Below are 26189 nucleotides of genomic sequence, written 5' to 3'. Positions count from 1 at the left end.
AAATCAAAAAAAATCTATTCATATTCTGATTAAAAAGATTATGCTTATCCAGCTAATCTCACAGCTTTATTGCAAAACCATGTACTTTTCATATCTAAGTTGCGAAACTGAATAAATCGATTTTTTCTCTCTTAATCTACAGTTTATTTATTAGTAATACTGTTATAAATTTGGTTAACTACAATTTGATCAACAATAATCACAGCTACCATCAAAGTAACATACTATATGTCAAAAAAAGTAAGTTTAGAAACTTTGAAGCAGAATAAAATAAAAAGAATAAAATGAATTCAACTAACAAAAAGCTAACTAATAAGCAACTTAGAAAAAGTTGATAAAAAGAGAGTATTTTGATACATTTAAAAAAGAATGTCGAAACTCAACATGACTCGCAGATCTCGCCGTTTACAACAGAAGAGAATGTTGGAAAGCTTTACTTTTGGTTAATGAAAAATACGTTCTCGTGACGAGGGGTATATACATTTGCCATTCTAAAGCTTATAAAAAAGTTACATTACTACAAAAGATTTAAGCAGATCTGCAAACAGTATTTGTGTTACTTTGGTTTGCAAAGTCTTAATGATTTTTTGTTGCTGGAGAAAAGCCAGGTCTCCAATTTCAAAATAATATTTTCTTTAGGCATTCATTTGTGCCATGTTTATACTGATTTGTGTCGCAAATGAATGTCTCAACCTCTACCTAAAAAGTAAGTAAATATTGCGCGAATCAGTGACCAAATCGACGATAGCAGATGCCAAAAACTATTGAGGAAATTTGTCCAATACTTGTTCAATGTTGGATTTTAAGAGTTGCATTGTTTAAGGTTTGCTGCGCTAAACGTAATATTTGAAAAAGTCCCAAAGAAAGAAGTCAAAACGGTAGATCAAACGGTCCAGAAATGTGTGTTTCAAAATTTCTATTGCTTCCCTAGCTGCCTCAGCGGTTGGTCCGTCATATTGAAACCAACAATACTCGACACTCAATTTAGCAACTTGCGCAAAAAAAACTCGTTTAACATCTGTCTATACCAGTTACTGTTATGGTGGTGCCGTCGACGTCCTCAAAAAAATAAGGGCCAACACCAAACAGTAGTTTTGAGATGATGCAATTGCTCTTAGTGAACTTTTTTGGATTCTCCGTAACCCAAAAACGCTAATTTGATTTATTTACATAACCACAAAGTCACATAGGTGAAGATAAGTGGAAATGAACTTTGATGCTCATTATGATTTTGGATCCGAAATCATCGTCTTCTTCCACCAGGTTTAACACTATACGTGAGTAAATTAACCTCACTTGATAGTCAGCAGGCAGCACTTGGTAAACGTTTTGAACTTTGTACCGAAACATCTTTAGGTCTTTCACGAAAATTCGTATGTTTGCAGATGTAGAATTGTGCATTGTTGTCTCATTGACGTTTATACACTCTCTCGGGCGTCCTCGGCCACAGCAGCGATATTCTCGGCTGAACGAGCATTACGGAGCGAAATCTCAAGTCGACCAATTTGCACGAGAAGCTCAGCCAAACGCTTAGCTATTTGCGCGCATGATGCAGAACAACAAGGAAATCAATAACGAATTTCACGCTGTGTTAAAACAACAGACAGAAAATTGGCGAAATAAGGAGTGGCAATAATTCCACGTTTTTCACACATCCGAAATTGCTCCGTCCACCACCAATTCTTTATTTATAAGAGAAATTTTTCCACATGATCGTTTTTTCACGTGTTCATCATTCTTAGTTTTTGACGGTAAGATCTTTTTTATAATTTTTAATTTTATATCACCAATTAATTAGAAAAATGAAATTAGAAAAATAAAAAATCATCGTGGATTTTTATATTTTTATAATAGGACTTTTTTATCCTATTAATACTCACCATGATGAACCTGGAGGCTACAATTGCCAATTCTTTATCTGCCTACAAAATAAATGTCAAAGCGTAATGATATTTGACCCCATTTGTAAAAATTATGGCACATTCACATTATATCAATATTTTTGCATAGTAGAACTCAGAGTTTCAAACAATAGTTTGCAAGCTCAAATACATAAAGAATGCCTTCATACAGAAAGATATATCGTTGTACTTTGTTGGGTTTAACGTGGGATGATTAGATGAGAAAAGGATTGTGAAAAAGAGATTGTAGTTTAGAACTACCATGTGGCAAAGGTATTCGGAATAATCTCATGAAATTTTTAAGATTTGTTCATTTGTTCAAAATGAAACCAACCTTTTCTTAGCGATTCATTAATGAAACGAGAATTTCCTCTAAGATCTAACTGCTTAAAATAATAACCACAACGTTTGACAATTGCAGAGTAAGCAAATTACTATCTATTATGCAGCGAATAATTACCACCATGGTTGTAACTATTGTAACATGACTTGGTGTTTAGTTCGTTGTTGTCATTTAAACTTTTTATTGCAGGATTCAGATCAAGATGAAAATTTATTAATATTTCTTACATATAATTTCAGTTAAGTAATAATTTATTAAGATCATTAGCAATACTATTATTTAATTAAAAATAGATGATATCAAAAGATGATTGTATCTAATCCCAAAATGATTCCGGAATTTTTAAACCGAAATACATTCAAAATGGGCAACATTTTACATTTATATGAAGGTTTTTCCTAACACCTTATATAACCAAACTCAGAGTTACAAAAAAATCATTAAGGATTCATACTAATAAAAGAGATGGTGAAAATTTAATGACCTTCATTTCTTTTAAATAACATTGCTAATTCTTCTAATATCGACTCAGGAATGGTGTTTTAAGACGCTAAAGGACATTTTGATATAATTCTGAAAGATAGATCCCGAGGGAGTGCTTTCCACCCCAAGTTTACACTTTAAAGTATTATCTTTCTCATTGTTAGTGTTTATATGAATTACTGACCACGCTTATCGCACGACCATAAAATTTATTGGCATAATCATCATTGAATCGGTTGGTAAAATTCAGCTAAAAATCAAATATTTAAAGTTCAATTAAGCTGTTTTATACGTTATATGAAAATCTTTAAAATTAATTCAAATAATTTTAAGATTCAGTGACATATCATATGTCGAATTAGTGTTAATTAGTATTATTTTTATGTCTCGGACATCCTGTTGTTAGGGTACGTGTATATTGAAAGAGAAAAGTTGTAATTACTCTACACATTTTCCCTTAGAGACGTTGGAAGCCTCAGAGGGCTGCCATAAAAGCGCCTTTCTAATCCTGCATAAGAGGATTTAGCCCCAAAAAGGTACAGTACGGACCAAGTCAATCATCCGGTAACAAGTCGTTCTTCCGCAGGACATGGGAAACGTAATTAGGAGTAATTTGAAGGACGTATCGATCTCGCTCTGGTCCTCTAAATTACTCCGCTGAGAGCCTTTGATCGTACGGCCGTGAAAATTCGGGTAATTTCCTTTGAAACTTATCAGAAATGTAATTTGTTAAATACAAGATTCGTTCTTTATTAAAAGACGTTCTTATGGATCCGTTCGGAATTCGCGTGGTTAGTATTTATACTATCGGTAGTACTTAACAATAGCATTCCATCTTGTTACGGCCGCGAAGTAACGAGGCCCTAAGCGACCCAAGTTTATTTCTGCCCTAGCAGTATATCATTACGAAATGCCGGCGAAATTGTCGGTTAAAGTTATTTAGAGGACTTAATCGCGAACCTGGACGCTGGCAACGAGCCGTGTATCAAAACCGGTGCGGCGTTGGATATATCATTATTTACCGAGACACATTGTGGTCGTATAATGATAAGTTTTAGGTGCCGTGAGCGCATTTATAATATTGCTCGCGTTGCACCCACGTCCGTGCCATTTTCTCCGGTTCGAAACGCGTTCGTTTCGAATGACTCATGGTTTTGTCTGGAAGCTGATAAATCACTACTTGGATACGCCGAGCCACCGTGAAAACAACCTCTGCAACGTTTCTCTTAACCACTTCATTTCATCATTTTTAAACATCACAAAAATTTGTTTCAATTTACATATTTCAATGTGGAATAATAAACGTAAATCCTATGTGGCTAAAACCAAAATTTTGCTTTCTTTTATCACTTTTCTTTGTTTTTTGCCACATACGGTTCCATATAGGCTATTGTTATTGCAAATAATGAACAATTGATTTTATCCCACTTATCCTTGCCCTTTCGTAAATAATTATGAAAATAATACGTAAATAATTAATGTAATGATTTTGTTATAAACAAAACCTATTCAAATGTGATGATATCTTTCAACAGAATAAAAATCCTAAAATTAATAGTTTAAATGCCCAAATTTTACTCCAACACGAACCACTTCCCTTCCTTGTTAAGCTCTTAGGTCCTCAATTTTACATTCAGTTGTAATTACACTGGTGTGCTTAATTGTTCTCTTACTATTAAAATTCATTTTCAAACTCATGCAATGTTAATTCACTATTGATTTTATGAATGTATGCATATTTATCCAATTAATACCTGCAATTTAAACAAATTGTAAATTCAGCTGATGGCTTGTTAGCCGAGACCTGCACTGAATAATTTATATTAAACGTGATAGTGAGGCGAAAGTCAATATCTATATTAAATAAATAACTAGTTTATTTGTATAGTATTGATTCGAAATATGAAAGACGATTTTTTGTAAGATTTCGTATTTTACATAACGTTTTTCCAAAGTAGGTTGCTAAATCGATTAAGATTAATGAGTCAAATTAATTACATAAACAATTTAATCACGTTATTGATTTATCGTGTATACAGAAATAGCTATACACATATAATGCTAAAAATAGGCGACATGGATTCAGGAGCCCTCAAAATAAATAGATTATATAAAATCTCGAGATCAAATTATTGCACGATTACAATACATTCTCGCATCTACGAAATATAATCAGAGATTCTCTCTTAATATACTTCGTATATGCGAGAAAGCAAAATGCGATTTAATCAATTACTGTGATATATTGAATTAGTGTTTACCGGTGCTCGCCAAATAAATCCATAGAAAAATTGAGGTGTATGGCAGTGGGTAAGGTTATAATTAACGAGATCATCCCGATCTTTTCTAAATTAGAGGGTGAACCTATAATAGACATTTCAGGCAGAGATCACGAAGGGAGTAGAATAGGAAGTAGAAATCGAACAAGAAAACTTTAGCACAGAGGACGTTACAGCATTACATTAATAGCAAGAATATTATCCATTTGCCATTTGCACTTGTGTATGTGCAAAACATACGCAAGTGTTAATAAATTCTATCGATTTACTTAGAACTAGAAAAAAAGGTGAATTAAGAACAATGAAAACATGAAACAAGTCAAAAAACATATTCTTTGCTATGTTTAAAGCATAGTCCATTTTATTCTGCCATGTTTAAAGAAGTTGATATCGTGAACGTTCTTTGCTTGTAAATACTAATATGTACCTCATTTCTATTGCGGAACATAATAGACGATTTGTTTTTGGTATGTGAGCAATAAATGTTAACAATGAAAAGACAAGGATTTTTTCAAGGAAAGTAACATTGAAGTTTAATAGTTTCGCATTTGCAGACTTGATGCAGACACTATAAAGATTAGATAGACTCTATGAAGACATGATGAATGCATTTATCATATTATGTATGTTATATTATGAAACCTTAATAATGAGTATGTAAAGATTGTATGCAATCTTGAACGAGTCTTGATGAGTTCTTAAATGTAGTATTGTTGTAGACTGGACAGAGATATGATGCATTCGTAATGCTAAGTCTGAAGGTAATAACTTAACGCAGAGGTGGTATTGCTTTATACACAGTTACCTCAATAAAGATTCGATGCAGGGCATAATGCATCTATAAAATTATCAGGCATAATAGAGATTTGATGCTAAGCCAAAAAACTGCAGATTTAGTAAAGTTTTTTGTGCGATTTAAAAAAATTCTTGTTAACACTGCTAAATGTAGTTTTTATGCAGAATCTACAAAGATATGTTGAGCTCTTGCCATAAACTTGGAAACGTTTGCTTTCCCAAAACTATGAAATCATTTACAGATGGCGTAGCATTTGAAATTAAAACCCGCTAACAACAAGTTTATTCTATTATTTTTGGAAAACCTTCAAGTGCATTATAAAAACAGGAATACCGATTTTTATTGAAAGGAGTATAGAAAAACTTAAACACAGAGTATAAGCTGTCATCTTACCGGGCAATCTACCTTATAGACATAACAAGTAAAATAATAAAAAGAATTGCTCGCACGTTGGTATTTAACGAAATTGCTTACGAGGTAACATTTAAGATTCCTCAGGGCTTCTATTAGGACCAGTTCTGTGGAACATATTGTACATCGCCATTTTGCAAATATAGGCAAAGGATCAAATCCAGCAGTCTCTGCAGACGACTTATCGCTTGTGATAATAGGAAAAGGCAGAAACTAGTTAGAATACAACAGTTTATACAAATCAACAGTGAAATTAATAGAAATGGGACTAGGAGTGTCAACACAAATAAAGTAAGACAATAAAATACTTGGGTGTAACTAGGCACGCCATAAAAATTAAAAAAAAAGCTCAAATGACTAATTTGAGCCAACATCTTGACGAAGTGCAGGTCTCTCCTAGGTGGGGTAATGATCGATATACCCAGCCACAATTCGGAGAAGGTACACTATACAGACTACCGAAATATCGATAAACACAAAATGTAGTAAATGTAGTAGATACACTATAGATTCGGCAATAACTCTCGAAATCATCTGTGAATCTTCTGAGGAATTGACATTCAAGATGAAGTGACAGCACGGAACGAACAAGGACTCTAATCTGAAACTTGAACATGTGAATAGGGAAAAACTAGGGAGACGCAAACTACTACATCATGCAGTTCTTGTTGAAGCACAGAACTTTTGCAAAATACCTATGTGAAATTCAAAACGTAAAACGTAGTGTTAGATGATTGTTAGTTATTTAAGCAAGTTGTTAATGCGGAAAAAACTGAGTGATAAATCACATACGAAAAATTTTTTGTCGTCAAATATAATAACATGTATCTTAACTTAAACACAAAGGAAAAGAAGAAATGGAGGTGGGAAAGAAGTAATTAAAGAAAACTAATATTTTATTTGCCGGTTGTTCTACTCATTCTGTTCCGCCTGCATTTCTTGTGATGCGAACGATCAGCTATCTCTCCATGTTGTTGAAGGCTGTTTTGGCGCACTTTTGGGTGTTGGTCTGCAATTTCCGGAAATTCTTGGCAGTATTCTTGGATTAACTTGAATATATTCTTGGACTATCTAATCACATCTTTTGTTTCACATTCCTCAAGAATTCATTTGCTTCTTCACTGATCCGCACTTCCGCAGTATATGTCATTATTGGCCTGACTCACGATCAAAATTTTTTATGTATATGCTCGCTTTAGGCTTGGTAGATATGCAGTTGTTTCTTTAGAAAGTCATTCATAGTGCTTTCCATAGTCTGTTATTTGCTCTTCTCTCATGTGGCAGATAATTTCTAGTTTACATCTGCGCGAGTCTCTAGCTATTACCTTAATTTCTGTTTTAGTAAGATTTATTTCCACTGATTTTTTCCACCTGTATTTTAATAGCCTGAAGTAGCAACTGTAGTCCATCCTCTGTGTCTGCAACCAATGTTGCGTCGTTCGTGTAGCATATGATTTTTAGATCATCTTTTCGTAATCTTTACCTGCCGCACTTGCCCTATGATCAGTGTTGCCGCACCGAAAAAAATAAATGTACCAAAATTCGTACTGAAAATGAAAAAAATTTACTGCAATGAGAGAGAAAGTAGGAGACCTTTTCTTTTAGGTGAAACAAAACTTGTAAAACGTATTAGTTTATCACTGGGCTCATTGGTAACTTCAAAAAAGTGGTACTGCATTCCATAAAAATGTACTGATTTTAGTACAATTATACCGATTACAAAATTTTGTACTGGATTGCTACTTTCATGTACTTTATCCATGAAATCGTACTGAATTCAGTACAATTGTACCGAAACGGCAACACTGTCTATGATGCCATACATTAAGACGTTGAAGAGCAATGGGCTGAGGCTGTCACACTGCGTTACATTCACATTCAAGGGTAATTGTTCTTTAGTAAGTGTCTTTGTTTTAGTTGTAATCGAAGAAACCAACTTCGACGTTTTATTTTTCTCGAAACACCTGTGGTTCTGAGTATGAGGATGTTCTTTTCTTAAAGAGTGGGAGAATAATACTATGTCACCAGCTCCCTGGAGTTTGTACACCCTACAGTATTTTACTATACACCTCCGTGAGTTATTCTGCTAGTACTTCTCCTCCCCACTTTAGCAGTTCATTGGGGATATTGTCCGGACCTGGTGACTTGCCGTTTTTTTAATTTTTTCTTCTCTAGCGGCACATTCCCCATTATAAATTGTTCTATTTCTTCAACATCTTCAGGATCTGCTCTCTTTAATATTTGACCCTCGACGAAAGTGACATTACCTTCTCTTCCAAGACTTTGAAAGTAGCTGGTCCACTTGTCCACTGATGTATTATTTAGCGCTTCTGTTTTGTTTACTTTCCTTTTTGTTGCTCTGACCATTTTCCATATTCGTTCTAAGGTTCTATATAGGTCATTTTCCATTTCTTTGCTTAACTGCTCCGAATGTCTCAACTCCTCTCTTTATTTCCGTCATTCTGTTATTTGCTCTGTTTCTTGTGTTTATGTAGTTGATGTAGTTTCCTGGTGACTTGTTGGATTTATACATTATGTTGGCCTTCCTCTTTTTCTTAGGCTAATAGTTTTACAATTTGAATCTTATTTTATGTATTTAGATAATGCGTTATCCCAAATATGGGAGGATGTAAGTTCTCTTTAGATTACAATTCAAAATCAATTCTTTTTTTTTAACAACTGATTTGTTGACCTGTGTTTATTAATGTGGACAATAGTGTGTTAAGGATCAAATACTTGACCATTTTTTAAACACCCCTATAGGGTTCTTATTTCATTGGTAAGCATTAATTATGTACTTTGTACCGATTACAATAAAATAATAATATTAACATCTTCAGCCGAATCTACAAACAGTTAGCAAAGTCAAAAACAATCTCAAAAAAAACAGTATATAACATTAAAAATAACTGTTATTAATTACATGGAGGTATAAACAAATATTATAAAACAGGAGATGTGATACATGTTATGAAAAGAACATGACAATTATATCTGATCGTTCTTCTTGTTGAGTTGTTTGATAATTTGAAAATAATTAAGGAAATCTAATGCTTTTCTCTTCTGACAATTATCTAATTATTTAAGTAATTATCCAGTCTCCATGGTGTATCTATGTATATTTAGGTTATTGATTCAATTATACTGAATTAACATCTACATTAAATCTTAATTTTGTTTAATGACAAAGATTTCATAGAAAGAAAGAATAATTCATTGTCTCTTAAAATCATTCGCTTCATTTTGTTGTTTTCGCCGAGTTATAACAAGAACTTAGTAATAGATTAGCAGTACTGATAAGATTGGGATGCAATATTCTAAATTCTTATAAAAAAAAGTTGTATACAAACAACAAATATTCTCCTAGGTTGACCTTCACATTACATTCTATTAATATTAAAATTAAAGTGAAAATTTATCACAAAAGTCGGTACTTTGATGTTGAACTAATAAATAATAAACTTCAAAAGAATGTGTAAAAACATTAGATAACATAAATTTTGCGGATATCCTGGTTGTATATTTTTATCGAAACAAAACACGCAATTAATCCTATCGCAACAACAGACAGAGAATGCACTAAATATGTCATCGGCATAATATCAGAGGCGTTGGGAGGGACGAATTTTAAAAATACTCGACGTTGTGGCGTTCTGGGAAACCCATCCAACGATGAGTATATTTCATTATCGCAGAGATAAATCATCCGTCGAGGTCGTACTTCTTTTAGCGCCTCTTTACACGTGTAAATCTGGTTAGCGGCGGGTGTAGTTGAATGCGGTGTTACCGCGACGGCGACGCGACTTTGCTACCGCACTATTCAATGTGTTGCCGCCCTCTCCAATGAGGTTTTCTAAAGCAAACGTGTGCCGTTTTGTTATTGAAAACCGCTTGTGTACACACTAAATCAGCGTGTAGATGTTTTAATCACACCACACCGTGTCTCGTCGGCGTGGATTTAAATTTTGATGGTTATTGCGCTGCGTCAGGCAGCATCGTCGACGAGGTCCATTCAAACTCGGTCCTCCTCTGCAGAAATCGTAATTTACGGCGACGGATTTCTCGAGTCTTGCACAATGCTCTCAGAAACAAAGAGAGCAGTGGCCCTGCTGAGGGTGAAAAGGCGGTTGTGAATGAGACCTCACACGTCGATACCAAGCTTTGAAATTACGCCACCAGAGAAAAATGAAAATCTTCAAATTTCTATTAAATTTCTAACTAAAAATCTTTTACGATTAGTATTGTAGTTTGTACAATTTCAAAGTACCACAAGTTCGGTGAATGAACATAAAGACGTTCCAAAGGAGAAAAAGAATTCGTTGAATTTTCCTTTTAATCGTATTTCCATTCCAAGTCTATTTCTATTAACGTAGCCATTCTTTGTTCGGTACAAAGTCAAAGTTGAGGGTAGTCCGAATGAATGCTTTGCCTAAATAGAAACCGTACTGAATGAACGAAGAGATACCTACGAGGTCTAATTAATTAAACGGTGATCTGCAATGCAAATGCCGCTGTTCCCTCACTCTTTACTTTGGCTGACACGCAGACCGGAATCTGCCACGGTATTTAGCAGCATTTCGAGTATTCCATTCACGAAGATCATCTCTCTCGATCGCCGACCAAAAGCTAAATTGGTTATTGATCGATCATAATTATCTAGATCTCACAGTTTGCTTGCACTCGATACGTCAATGTAGGACGTGTTGCAACAGAAAACCAAAGTGACGTTGATGGATAAAGGGTGATATTTTGCGGCTATACAATTTCAAAGTGACGAGATCTCTCCGGCTTTCTACTAACAGAAGAAATTAAAATTTTAATGACTGAAGTGCCATCAATCATCTTCCTCGCGCGGAAAGCATTAAAAGGCAATTACAGCGATTGCATGATGGACGACCGGTGTGTTTGCGATTGATAATTCGCGATCTAATAGCGCCTAACGGTCCAGATAGTGGATGGGTGAAGAGCAAACGAGGTTCTTTCGAAAATTATCGTATCTAAATGAGTTTTATAAGGAAGTGAATGTTGTCGTGCGATGATTTTCTAGGGTGTAATTTTCTAAATGAACTTTAAAACAAACTTTATGTGAAAAAGTTTTCAGCTTTTTACTCGTTTATGCTTTAATTACTTCCATTCAAAAAAGTTTTTAATTTTTTAATCTCCACCAAGTCTTATTTATACATATTACACGACAGAGACATTTTTTACATTATTTTCGTTTGATTTTTCAATATTTTTAATTAATATTTAGGGCCCGAATTTTTAGTTTCCTGAAATGGAATAAAAAATAATTGCTTACCGTTAACAATCTTAATCTAAACCTAAGGCAGCGTTAGTTAGAAGTTCTTAAGCTTAATAATAGCTGAGATAATTGCGGAATACTAGTACTAAAATTAACCTAGAACTAGAAACATTCGGGTTTAGCCGAGCGTCTCTTAAGACGGCTAAATCCGAATGATTCTTGTTCTAGGTCTTGTGCTAGTTCTAGTGATAGTATAAAACTAGAACTAACACTAGACCAAGAGCTAGAAATATTCGGATTTAGCCCCACGTCTCTCAAGACGGCTAAACCCGAATGATTCTAGTTCTAGGTCTTGTGTTAGTTCTAGTATTACACTAGCACTATTACTAGAACTAACACCAGACCGAGAACTAGAGACATTCGGATTTAGTCAAACGTTTCTCAAGGCGGCTAAACCCGAATAATTCTAGTTCTATGTCTTGTGTTAGTTGTAGTGATAGTGCTAGTGTAAAATTAAAACTAACACTAGACCTAGAACTAGAAAAATTCGGGTTTAACCGTGTGTCTTCAGATTGTTTCTAGTTCTAGGTGTAGTGTTAGTTCTAGTTTTAATTGTTATTCAGCGCTAGATTGTTATATATTTTTATTGAAGTAGATGAAGGTTAAATATACGTATTAAAATTTTGGTTCTAGGTCTAGTGTTAGTTCAAGTTTTAGTGCAATGAAAAATATACAACAATCTAACGCTGAATAGCAACTAAAATTAGAACTAACACTAGACCTAGAACTAGAAACATTCGGGTTTAGCCGTCTTACGAGACGTACGGCTAATTCCGAATGTGTCTAGTTCTAGGTCTAGTGTTAGTTCTACTTTTAGTTCAATAAAAATATATAACAATATAACGCTGATTAATAACTAAAACTAGAACTAACACTAGCACTAGAACTAAAAACATTCGGGTTTAGCCAAGCGGCTCTTAAGACGGCTAAATTGTAATTTCAATTTTTTTAAATTATATTTCTGGTGGTAATCACAATTTACAGACTTCTCAATGTCAGAATATTTTTTCGAAGTTTTTCATTGCATATATTTTCATTTATTTAAATATATGAACAATTACAATATAAATGAATTATAGAAAAACAGAGTAAATTTTATTTCTTGCTCGTTAAAGAACGAGTTTTTCTTAAGCAATCGAAGCCACTTTCTCACCAACGAAGATTATGCTAATGTTGAGAATAATTTCGACCAGTTTTGATTGACGGAAACCTAATTGATTTTTAATCCGTTAATTCTTTCAAATCTCCAAATCAATCTCGTATTTTTAATTCTCCCCTCGATGTGTATCATCCGGAGACTTTATACTTTGAACCAGCATACAGCAATGTTGAATAAATCTGTCGAATTCGTCCGGGTTAGCTAATTGAATACGTCGAGCCATTTCCTCCCCTCTTTCTATTTCTATACCTCCTGCGGTTCGGGCATAATAAGACCAAATGTATTCAATCGACTGTTCAACGAACACTAGCGCGTAATAGGAGAAAGGAAGCGCAAAATCGCTACAATAGCCACCTAAAAGAAGTGTTTGGCCTCTAAGTACCTCCCATGCGGAGACCCCCGCACCATTTTCTGCACAATAAACCGTGCATAATGGCTTCGGGACGCGCCACGTCGTCTAAATGAACTTGCAGAAAGAGGCCGAAGAAACCCGAAACTGGTCGAACGTAATCCTCTTTGACAGCTGTTAAACCACAATGGAATTACAGGTAACCGGCTTAACAAAGACTTCGTTGCGACCGGTGACAATTGACGTAGGAATAATCTTATTAAGAAAACAGGACGCGCATCTTACGAGATTATTTGTAACCTTCGTAGATATGCAAGAACGATGTGGGTGGATTGACCAAACAATGTCATTCCTAAACCTTACTTTGAACAAATGACCACACCTCGGAAGAGCTTTTAAGGAAATCTTGATTGACGTAACTCTATAAACCTGAGTAACCACATTTGTTAGAGAATGTGTTTCTCTAAACACAGACTATCTCAATTACTTTAGATCCATCTTGGACGTGGATTGTCTTCATCTGAAAGTTTCTTCTTTTTTAAAGTGGTTTTCAAGTTGTAATACAATTACGTAATACGTTATAATATTTTACGAGACGTCACTAATGAGGTGCATTGAAATAGAAATTGTTCGAGTATGACACTATATTTTAGTTCTCCCACAGCTAACCATAGATAAAGACCCACCATAAAGAAGGACAAAGAGTAGGTGGGCTAAGAAATAGCCGAGAGGTAAACGCACAATATGAAACCTTTCAAATGATACCATCACGGTCGGAGACCTGTGTGACGTCGACAAAGCGAAAATGTCTAAAGAAATTAAGACGAATTAGTTAGTGAGGGAAATTCTGGCGCCCCTAAAATGTTTCCAGCTGGGTTAAAGATATAAATTTGTGACAATAACAATTAACAATGATGGCAAATTGGGATTTGTAATGAATCCATAATTACAAAAAAAAGATAACGAAGCAATTAACGCCCAACGGTTAGTAACAATCGGGTTTATTGGCATTGGCATCAAATTAATGCACTCAACTCTATCGTTAACTGTTAATGGGCTCTAGTGACTACAGTTATTGCATTCAATTTTCGCATTCCGGCAAATCGTCTGTTTTAATGACAGCTATTACCACGAGTTCTATTTGCAATTATCCCCCTTTCTCTATTCGACAGTATCAAGCTGTTGACGGTTTTCTTTTCATATTTGTCACCTCTCAGTAACCGGATAGCAATTAGTTGATTCGTTACGATGCGGTGTTATGTGTCACGTGAAGAGAGAAAGAGAGAGGGATGAAAGATGGTAAATTACCGGACCAAGTGACATGCGCCTCTGCAGCAATTAAGCATCGCCCCCAGTTGAGTTCAGCTGCGTGTATGCGCGTAGGATCGTATCTTTGATACATCTATTTTAATCACCAACCAGACGTTTATTTTCGTCAAATGCAGAACTAATTTAATTAGAATGTAAAATATTTAGAGCTACAGAGTTAATCATCGAAATTTACTCAGAAAGGTCTTTTCAAGAATTAAGGAAGAAAAATTTATAATTTTAAAATTTATTAAATGTAATATGAATTCATTAAATAGAACCGCGGGGTAGAAAACATCATCTAAAAACATCAGCAGGAGATTAAGATCATTCCCTTTATTCGTAAAAGAAGGGCGCATATAGTCTTACCCCTACGAAAAAAATGAGGATGAAGAATATAATGTATTATTTTTAAATAGTATCAATTATTCTTACAATGGACAAGATGTTTCTTGATCCTATAAAGTGTTATAACACTGATTAATTCTATTTGTATTTTGCATCTTGGTAAAAGTTATCTTATATTACAAATAATAAAGGAGATTGAAGACTATATAACATTAAAAACACTTAGGATTATATAAATTCTCATCTATGACATGTATCTATGGTCGCGTTGGATATAATAGAAGACTTTGCAACATTGATTGTGCTGATTGCATCTTGTAGAAATAGATTGTAAGAATGCTTTAGTTATTTATTCATGTCCGGCATAATGTTTCTCCAACATCAACTCATAGCGCTGTGTAATATAAGATACCCTGCTAGTAGTACTCGATATAATTGTGAAATGATGTGTTAAAGAAAGCTCTCTCTATCAACTTTATTATCAATTATTATTATCAACCCTACCCAAGTTAGTGTCTTGATTAAATAAAATCGGATTTATGGCATCTATCTATAGTTACATGGCATGATTGCATTCAGGACTGTTCTAGCTCTCTCGTTTCGACTAAATTATACGATACAGATTATAAGTTTTTGACTGGAAAAGAGTATTTTTGTCTTTAGTCAAACTTTATAACAATTTAGTAAGTTAATATATTGCCATCTATTACTTTGCAATATTTATTAATGATGCGACATTAAATCATAAGATAAGTAATCATAAGATTATTACTTCATTGTTGGAAGTCTCTATAGCCAAGAGATTCTAAAAAAATGAAAGGTCCAAAGAAAAGCAAGAATGGCTAACAAATAAAATTCTTACTCCCTTGGAAAAGTATACAAGCTTCCAAAGAAAGAAAGATCAGCAGTGTAAGGTAATACAACGAGCAAAGTATGACAACATCAAGATACACAAAAAAGGCAAATAACTCGCAGATACCAATAAACATAATCAACTCAATGTGTTGTACGACGATAATGGGAAAATACTCACAGAAATAAAGTAAAATCCTAGAAATATAGGAGGACTATATTACACAATCCTTCAAAGATGAGAGGTGAAAAATTAATCTTGAAAATATAGAAGGAGGATTGGACCTGCACATAATAAAACGAAGTGATATATATACTGAATATGGTTGAGAATGGAAAAGTATCAGGTCCAGACCAACTGTCAACAGAAATTCTTAAACTGATCGAGAACAACAAGGTTCATATTCTGATAGAATACCAGAACACAAGAATAAATAATAAATACCATATACAGGAATTACTAAAACATAGAAACAAGAGTGATACTAAATGACAGTTTGTATCAGCTTTCATTACCCTTCCAGGAAAAAGAAAGCAAATATTGCTCCGATTACAGCATGATAAGCTTAATGACCTATACATTAAAAGTGATCCATAATAGAATATACAGCCAACTAAATGCAAACATCAGCGACAACACACAATTTGGATGCTATAAAGCCCTATGAACCAGGGACCCACTATTTGCAGTCAATGATATAGCACAACTATGCCAAGACATAAACCTGGATGTATACGTATGCTTTCATAGACTGTAGTATAGGCTTGGATAAAATTAGAGATTCATATAAACGCTAATAAACAGAAAGATAAGCCTCATAGGAATGAAAATAATTTTAAATCTCTGTTAAATGTAAAGAGCAGCAGTGCGAGTAGAAGATATGACCTTTGAAGATTGATCCATTAAAATTAACGACATTACAATAAATAATTTAAGGTATATTGACAATACGGTTGTTTTAGCAAGAACAGTCGTAGACCTACAGATGCTAATTTATAAAATTATCGCAGTGAATGGACAATACGGACTATTATTGAAGCTAAGTAAAATAAAATATATGGTGATAACAAAAACAACTCAACACAACCGTAGAATATATGTAAACAATCAACTTATTGAAAAGGTAAAAGAATACAAATATCTAAGCACAAAATGAATGAGAACAACAAACTCTGAAAGACTACGAGTTAAAATCGAACGGATTTTCTATTGCCGAGATGTAAACCTTTATTTAAAAATACGAATGTAAGATGTTACGTATTATCAGTACGATAATATGAAATGCAGGCCTGGACATTGAAAGTGCTTGGCGTAAAGAGACTGGAGGCATTTGAGCTATGAATTTATTGGATAATACTGAGGATTTCATGGATGGACAAAATAATCAACAAAAAAGAAGGAAGTAATTATGCGGTTATGTAAAAAGAACTGTTATATATCAGACATATCATGAGAGGAAAAACATCGATAGGAAGGAGATTAAAAACTCACAGTTGAGGAACCTTAGGGATTGGGAATTAAAAGTGAAAGGCGCCTTAATGATTGCCAACCTTCGAAACGGAGATGGCATCTGAAGAAGAAGATTAAGTTGTTTTGAACCTCGAATAAATATATTTTAAATCACACGTTTATCAGCCAATCAACTTCGAAGTCTTGATGTCATGAAGAATAGTGCATTGAATTTTTTGTTTATGAATAGGAGTAAGTTTACTTAGATGTGTCTAAATAAATATGTATTATAATTTATTAATTATAAATAACAGTTTTAAATAAGTAACATATAACGTTAAAATTTATAGATGTTAAACATTCTTTGCCATTGAGAAAAATCAATTTGTTTTATAGGACGAACATAAAAGCTGCTAATTGATAGCTAAATTCATATCTTTCCCATAGTATTTTCAATATTGATAAAGTATGTTAGCATAAAATGCGGTAATTGTTATAATATAACTACAAAATTCATTATTAAAAAGAACAAGCAATTTGGATTTACAGAAACAAAACTTTTTCTTAAAATTTACGGACTTTTTACTTACGATAAATTTCATCACAACTATGTAGCTTGTAACTATATCGGTGGGCAATAGGTTGTAAAGAATGTTTTAATTAGTTATTCATGTCGGGCATAGTGTTCCTTCCACATCAAATACCAAAGGCTATCCTATCACATCATAGGTCAGTGTATAATATCCACTGCGTTAACGTGCTCTTTGACAAGATGTAAGTAAAATTCGATAAATTCACTAAGGTCAAATACCTTGTTCTAGTACTCATAGCAAATTAATGTGGAAACCACGTCTAGAATATAGAGTAGTACTAAATTTGTTTTGCTTATGGGTCACATTGAAGAACGAGATTTTTGGTTACACACCGCCATAACTTCAATCAATGATCATTATAAAAAAATGCAGCGTTGGTATGTCATAGGTGAGTTACGAACAACCCACATGGCGACCCTTTATACCTGTATCAACATCTGGCTACATAAATGGCGATAATTACCATACCTAAACTAACTTCAGTAAACATTACTATAGACGAGTATAGCAGCAGGAGTTTAAGGAGAAAATAAAACATCCAAGTAAAAATTTTAAAGTAAGTAAAGTTTAAAGCAAGTGTAATCTATGAGTTAATAACGAAACATTATGTGTACCTTCGATTGCAGTTAATTTACATGAAATGTAGGTGATTGTGCTTATTATGTGATAACATGTGGGGATGCTGGCTCTTCAGAAAATAATGATATAAGGAAAGTTGTCGACATGGAAGGATCATCGAAGATGCTATCTATAGTATCAAAGTGTGACCTTGTGGGCAGAGGCATATAAAATGTGAGGAACTAGTAGTTTGAACAAATAAGTGGAATGTTTGGAAACAATCAATATATATGTTGTTTCGCGAGGCTCGTAGGTGCAACATTATAGGTGGTACACCAAAAGAAACGATAAAAGCCAAAGAATCAACAATAGATCAATTGGCAGATATCGAGCTGTAATGAGATGCATTAACGTCAGCGTGGTCACATAGCAGCCCATGTATAAAAACCATCAGGATACAAATTAAAAGTAATAAACAGAAACAAATGACAATGTTGGGAATAGGGAACAAATAGCATTCACGAAGTATATGAAAAAGTAATAATTAACAATAATGATAACCTTAAAGGCAGATATGTGGATGGTCGACTCTATCTATAGTTAGTTTATATCTCTGAAGATACCCGTTGTTTACAGACAGAGTGACAGAGTTTACATGCGTACGGTGTGATCATGATAAAAAGTTTGGGGTATGTACTATTCAAGAATTTGTGGAGAAACAAAATAACACATTTTTTGGCGAATACATAGGAAAAGAAAACGTTGCCGTGATTGGGAAAGCAATTTTGAATCGACTAACCGTGGTAGCCATAAAAGTTGTCACACCTGCGACACCAATTGCAGTAAATCTCGCACCAGGGAAAAAATCATTAAAGGTTCTACATGAAAAATGATGAATCAAACCAAACTTTATATAGTAAATTTACTTGATGTATATAAACTTCAAGTTAATATCAAGGAATAGTGCTGTGAGAATCAGTACATAGTAAAAAGCACCAAAAGAATTTAGGATCACGAAGTGTGCGTGCACCGGAACATGGTGAATAGATTAACACGGACTTAATCGGTCCCATGTCGGAAGACACATTAGCGTATATCTATTGAACGATCAATTGTTTGAGATATACACTAATTGTTTAAGACAAAACTAAAAGTAAAGTTTCATGTATCAAAACTTTTTTGTATCAAAAAGCGAAACAAATAAATGTTAGTAAAATGTTAGTTGGCATTTCACCTTTCCAAGAAAACAGCATACAGAAAAAAATTAGATTTTGTTTTTCATTTGTATCAATTAAATTAATAGAAGCACAGAGCTGGATCTGCATCAAATTCGTCATGAACGACATTTTAGGAGTTCTTCAATAGGAAAATTATAAAGAACTCGTTTAGGACATGATTAAAGCTTTAGTGGAGTTTTAATGTCAGCAAAGACAATCACATTGATTTTATCTTTGAAAATTTAGGAAAGGCGAGAATGGCGAAAAGGTTCACCAAAAGATAATGAACATGGAAGCGAGATAAGCAGAATACTGTTAGAGTGTAATATGAGATGAATTGGAATAAAATAGTCGCTGCTTAAAAAAGCAAAATCATTAATAATACTTTTTGTTTTTTAGTTGATATGCACTCTAAACTAAATAAGACATACTTAATTGTTTAAATGAATATATGATGACGTTTTTGGTATTTGATACATGTGTACAGATTTAAATTGACTTGGTATGGTAGTTTTAAATATATTTTGTAGCTAGAGGAATGTGATCGAATACATAGAGTTTATCGATTTTATTTAATTGAATGTCGGTTTTATGATGAATATTTATACAACACGGTTCGTTAAATATTAAAATGTGGATTATTTGGTGGACCGAGCTACGTTACGCTTACCGTTTAATTAACGAATACATTCGGGAGCGAATAACGTATGCAATAATAAAACGAATTTGTTTATTAAGCGCATTAAAAGGTTATCATCTGTTTCGATGGCAATCAATTCGCAGGTTTGTATATTTTATATTTTATCCGGTTTTTGTGACCAAAATCTACCGGATAACGATAAATTTTTCAGGATAAAAGTACAAAACAAAATCAAATCTTCTCTCTTTCATTCCATTGCAGCCTATCCATTTTCCCACTTATCATTTATGAATGGACGTCTGATTAAAGGTTACTAAAAGCGAGCTTTTTGCATCGCGGAACAGTCGGGCGCGGTACTAAATCACATTTGCCTTTATTAAATTTTAGCGCTGCACGGAATTTTTATCCGCGAGAGAGCAAAGAAGGGTATAAACCCAAGCCAAAAAATTGGCTGGTCTACGTTTGCGATTTATGACCTCAACTTTTCAGTCCGAAGTTAAATTATTCCAGTAATTGAATTGTCAAAATGCGGATTTGTAAGAAATATTTGGGTAAAGTCCCCGACAATCCGACAATAGTCGGACGTAAATATTCACACAGTCGAAGGATATTTTGTCGGCGACACAATTTACTGATGTAATAATCGCTGGCAACTGCAGATAAATTTAGTTTACCGCGGGAGAAATGTCGTTTCCTATAACTATAAAGCCAAATTAACGGTCGTGGACATTTAATAATTTTGCACAGCTAGTATAACGTCACCAAAAATAGATATTCGAGTTTTGAATAGTATAATTTTTAAATAACGCAAAGGAACTTGGCTACCAAGAACGTTATAGATCTTTACTCACGATAGCCACCACCTGTGTTAGTCCAACGAAGATGTCTCCCTTTGATAAAAAAAACCTTTTTTTAGGCTCAAGCAATATTTCTTAAACGCTATGATAAATTTCCTTCTCACTCGAAATAAAAAAAAATTCTTACACCCAAACTGAATTTAAAATGATTACTTTTTTTCTTATAATTTATGTTTGAGACGTGATCCGTAAATTTGTTGTTATCAGGATAAAATATAGATATTATGCACAAGATTGTATCACTTTGACTTATATCATCTTGAAAAATATCATCCGGTTTTCTATACCATTGAAACGAACAAGCTTCTCATAAATTTCTTTCCAATCATGACCACACAAATCTAATTGAAATGGAAACTCGCCCCGATATAAATAAGCGATTAAGTTGTCATCGCGTGACAGTAACAAAGTATGCAATCAACTGCGAACCAAACGATGTATTTCATATATTTTAAGCACGCATAAAATTCCATCGAAGTCATTATCACACAGAATAAGGTGTGTTACATACACAATGTTATCATCTTTTTGAATCATCCCCTAAATATAGTAAAGTTATATAAAACTTAGTCCAAGAAAATTGTAAGTGTCGAAAAAGAAATAAACAAATCATCACATTATTAAAACCGTAAAACGTATCGCTGACATCATAAACGAGTAGATTTACGACTAACGTATTTTCTTATGCAGCTACTTGGGAGTAATTACAGTAGCTCGAGTAGGCAGCGTGTAATGTAATTATACGACTTAATGAAATTGTTAATATTCAATGTTATACCTGTGCTAACTGCGTGTTAATTTAAAACGCGCAACTTTTTTTCTTCTAACAAAGATAATCTTTAATAAACCTACATCTAAATAGGTTTATAATTAAAACACAATTAGCTTAATTGTTTCAAAATACTTTATTTATTTATTCAATTTTGACGCAGAAAGGGAGAATATCCCCAGCTAAGCATCCTTCTAATAAAAATAACAAAAACTGAGAAATTTTTGTATAATTATACGAGTTCGCATCTAAACATTACGCAATAAGAGCCCTTTAAATGAGCGCAGCGAGATGCGAAACATGGTTGAAGCTTTAATTGTAAGTACTAAGAACTCGTATGATAGACGAGTTTTGATGAATGTTTGAATGAGATATACATAAAAGGGATGTAATGTTTTTCCGAGTTGCTGTGGTACATTAAAGTTCAATACAGGGAAAAGGTCAGGAGCGTCTAGCTTGCCATTGACCAGTTTGAAAAGAAAGATCAAATCAGATACAACTCGACGCTACCGCAGGACTAAAAGTTAGAAACCACACAGCGTCTATCGTAATCGCAATAGGGAAGATGAGAGATATAGATGCTATTAACAAATGTCATATAAAGGGATTTAATACTGGTAAAATTGATAAAGTTTCTACTTATTTCGATAACAAAATCCAGGTTCCGTAGGGCCTTTTTTTCCATGAATTCAATATGAAGGTGATATCTCAATTTGGCATCAAGTGTAATTGCAAAATCCTTAACTCTGTAGAGATAACGTTTCCATGTAAACGTTATTTTTTGGAATTTGTCATAGAGTAGGAGCACCGTTTATAGCCACTGTACCATTTATGGCCATTTCTGAAGAAGTCGTTGCGCATCGACATCGCGTGTTTTTGTTTCCGTGACTATAAATAGAGCGAATTTTGTGAAGTTTGCCCGTTATGGCCATGACGTGACCATAAGTGAAATAGCGTAAACCCAGTTGGCCATTCTGTTAAATTTGATGCTTTAATGGATTTTGAACAACTCTGTTTTATTTGTTTTATTTACAAGACTCTGTTACCATGGCTAAGAAAAATAAGCAGAAACGGTTCCAGTACTTTCCATTAAATGTCTCCCAGGCGTTGAAGGCTATAGAAAATAGAATGCCTGTGTTAAGAGCCATTGAATGAAGCTGTTACTTAACAATTACAGGAGTAGTACTTCAACAGCAGAGCTGAAAGTGTTGATCCATCAACATCATCAACATCGAATATACTTGCCATGCCTAAACAGTCTCTTGCCTCAGTGTTCAATGATATCATTCCTTGGCCACACCATAAACCGACAGTACGAAGAAGGAAGAAAGAATATACTCCAAGCGTTGTTACGTCTGACAAATGGGTGGAATATTTTTAACTCACAGAGAAAGAGAAGAAAATTCAAGAAGAGCTGAAGATGGAGACAAAGAAGAAAAGGGAAATGTAGAAAAATAAAGTAGAGAAAGCGCAGAAGGCAAAGAAGGCAAAGGAAAACTGTTTAGAAGAAGAAAAGGAAGAAGAGTGGAATGAAAGCGGGAGCAGCTTAGACGATGTTGACAATATTGAGACAGAAAATCAAGAAACAATTGATGTGTATCGAGTTACAAACGTGCAGGAAGGTATTTACGTTTTGGCTTCCGTTAAGAGCGTTGGAAGAAGAAGTGTAAAAATTTTATGCGTGTTGGATGACGATGAGTTTGAAGAGCAATAATAATAATAATAAACAAACTTTATTGCCATAAAAGAACAAAGGAAGATTGTACATTATTATAATTATCCTATATTAGCGGCGGCCTATATTAGCAATGTCTAAAAAGCTTAGATCAGACACATTTCAAAGTGTTAGACAATGACAAATGTGCCATAACAAAGGAAAAAATCATTGGAACGCATTAGACGTATTTGAAAAACAATAAATGTATTCATCTCCTTAACTTCTGTTGTATCTATGCGCCAAATAAAATCTAAAAATTTTACTTAATTGCGTTTGATTTCTACGCAAACAAATCATGGTGGCTATAAGTGGAAACTTTTATTGCCATAACAGCGGTTTTGATGGCCATAAATGATGAAATTGATTTACTTTTGAAAATAATTTTTTGTGTTTTAAAATACAACAAATGCAACAAGAGCTAATAATTTTTTTCTCGCATGTATTCCAATTTTTAACTAAGATACCGAATTTTTAAAAGTTGAAGAGTACTAAATATGACCATAACAGATTTCTCTACCCTAGTTAAGATAAAGTTTGTTAACGTGATAATAGTCATGCAGACGGCCCAGGTCCTCCTGAACCCTTAGGCAGTCAAGACTTGAGCCAATTCTTGTAAATATTTTATTATCATAGAGCAGTAATTTGGAGAATTTAATACAAAAAGAAATGTTATTTATGTAAATTAAAAATAATGTGAGCCCAAGGTATCTTGACTGCCTGACTTCTATCCGCTAGATATGAAATTATCCAGCGAAGAATGCCATCTGGAATGTTAAAGTAGGACAGCTTTTGTATAAGAATGCTATAGTCAATCTTGTCGAAGGCTTTAGAATAATCGGTGTAAATTGCGTCAACGTGTTAGTCCTCATTTAATGTAGAATGGATAAAGTTAACATAGGACACCAAGTTAGACTCAACCGATCCCAAAGACAAGAAGACATGTTGTTCAGTAATGAGGGAGTGAGCAAATGAGTGGCTAAAATAATCGTGAACAATTTTTCAGAAACCTTGGGAATAGCCGAGATAATGGAAATCGGGCGGTCATTTGATACCAACTGTCTATTGCCGGATTTAAATATTGGAACGATAAAAGCCGTTTTCCACGTGCTTGGGAAAGTACCTTCGGACTTTGAAAAAAGAAGAAACAGTGTCGACAATTCGGTAGCAAATTCTTGTAAAAAGGAAGACGAACCAGGGCCAGAAGACTGGTCAAGATGGGTCAAAACATTAAAAACCGCGTCAGCAGAAAACCAAGGTGACACACCCGAACCATGCGAAATACTCTGCAAACGCACAAGAAAAATCAGAACCTGAGTTCACAATTGACCCATCAGTGGAAAACATAGTGTCTGGCATGCCAGATGCAGAACTCTTTTTGGAATTCACAAAAAACCAGATATCCTTGCGATTTTCCAAAACTCTCGCCTGAATCGAGTTTAAATAAGCTCTGTAATCAGCCACTACCAGCATGCTGTCTACGCCTATCCCAGCAAAAACAGTCTGCTAATCAGTACTATTTACGAAAGTGTTGATAGCCTCAGAATTCGCCTTCTTGAAAAGAAAGCGAATATTGAGACCATCACTCAAATAGGTTGACATGCCTGATATAAAGAATTCAAGAGGTGGATGGTGGCAATCAGAATCCACAAGTGGATTATTGCAGGGATGCGTGCTCCCAACTCGACCGTTAGCGCATAAAATATAATATATAACATTAAGATTCGATACATTATTAAAATTGACTGAAGTTACAATATGAATAAAAGTTAAGAAAATCAACGGAGCGACGATAGAAATTGGCTGTGTGAATTAGGTTGGCAGATTAAAATCACCCATAACATTAATTGATTCAATTACAATATTATTGCATTACACAAATAGCGTACAGCAACTTTAGTATATCGAAGATTTTCAATGGAAAATATCGTGATATAATTGGCAAGCTTTTGATCATTGAACTGAACCATCGATTTTTAAAATAATTTCAGGAAATAACCAAACCGCAGTCTGCATGTAGTTGCCGGTTCATTAGACATTGAACGCACCATCGAATCGTTTGGGAGAGAGAAACGCTGTTTGATCTCCGAATAAGCAAATTGTACCCTGATATTTTCAATCGAGACTTTCGAAGTAAAAATGTTCAAGGAGTTTTATTCAGTCGAAAGCGAATTTGTTTGAGTGATTCGACTGAAATAAATCACCGGAAAAGGTTGGGCTGAAATAGACATGAAGTGTATCGAAAAAAATAAAATTAAAATAAAACGTAAAAATAAAATACACGGGAATTCGTTTCTTGCTAAGAATTTTTAATAAATCCTCAAGTCCGGGTGAAATTTCTGGCAGGAAGAAAAATAATTACGGCGACATTATCTCGCAATATAAATTCTTAAACCGGGAGCGATCATATTTTAAGACATTACTTCGGAAATCTGATAAAAAAAACCAAACCGATTCTCTGGTAACGTTCTAAATTAACTTGACTTAATACTACTACCGAAAACTCACAATTTATGTTGTCTCCCGTACATTTTTACGAGCGGGGAAGCTTTGAAGTTTTCGAATTTACGAATTGGGATAAGTTGAGGCGAGACTCCGCTGAGTAAACACTATGAGTGCCCCCTTAAGAAAGACCCGGAGAAACGCAGGAAAGCGCGCGGAGGAAATTTTAAAAATATCCGAGGTGTGAATGAGTCAGCTAAGTAAGCGGGACTCTATTTTTACACTCACCTTTAACTTGAATTCCAGTTCGTTCCTTCAAAATTCCATGTGCGCTTGACCTTCTGGAGTAAATATCTAAAAACAAAAATTTCTTTTTAAAAACTAAAATGTCACAAATTTGTTATTATTGTTAAATTTT

General features: G+C 34.1%; 1 protein-coding gene across 2 annotated transcripts in view; it reads right to left on the bottom strand.

The window, feature by feature from the left end:
• The window catches only part of LOC111415969 (frizzled 2), a 203661-nt gene that overhangs the window by 130351 nt on the left and 47121 nt on the right, over positions 1-26189 (bottom strand). For both annotated transcript variants that reach the window (XM_023047880.2, XM_023047881.2), the window contains exon 2: positions 26060-26125. The gene's annotated coding sequence lies outside the window, so the exon portion shown is untranslated. The remainder of the gene's footprint in view (positions 1-26059; positions 26126-26189) is intronic.

Source organism: Onthophagus taurus, chromosome 1 (genome assembly GCF_036711975.1).
Source record: "Onthophagus taurus isolate NC chromosome 1, IU_Otau_3.0, whole genome shotgun sequence".
Classification (NCBI taxonomy): domain Eukaryota; kingdom Metazoa; phylum Arthropoda; class Insecta; order Coleoptera; family Scarabaeidae; genus Onthophagus; species Onthophagus taurus.
The sequence above is the reverse complement of the archived record's forward strand: the minus strand, read 5'-3'. Positions and strand labels throughout refer to the sequence as shown.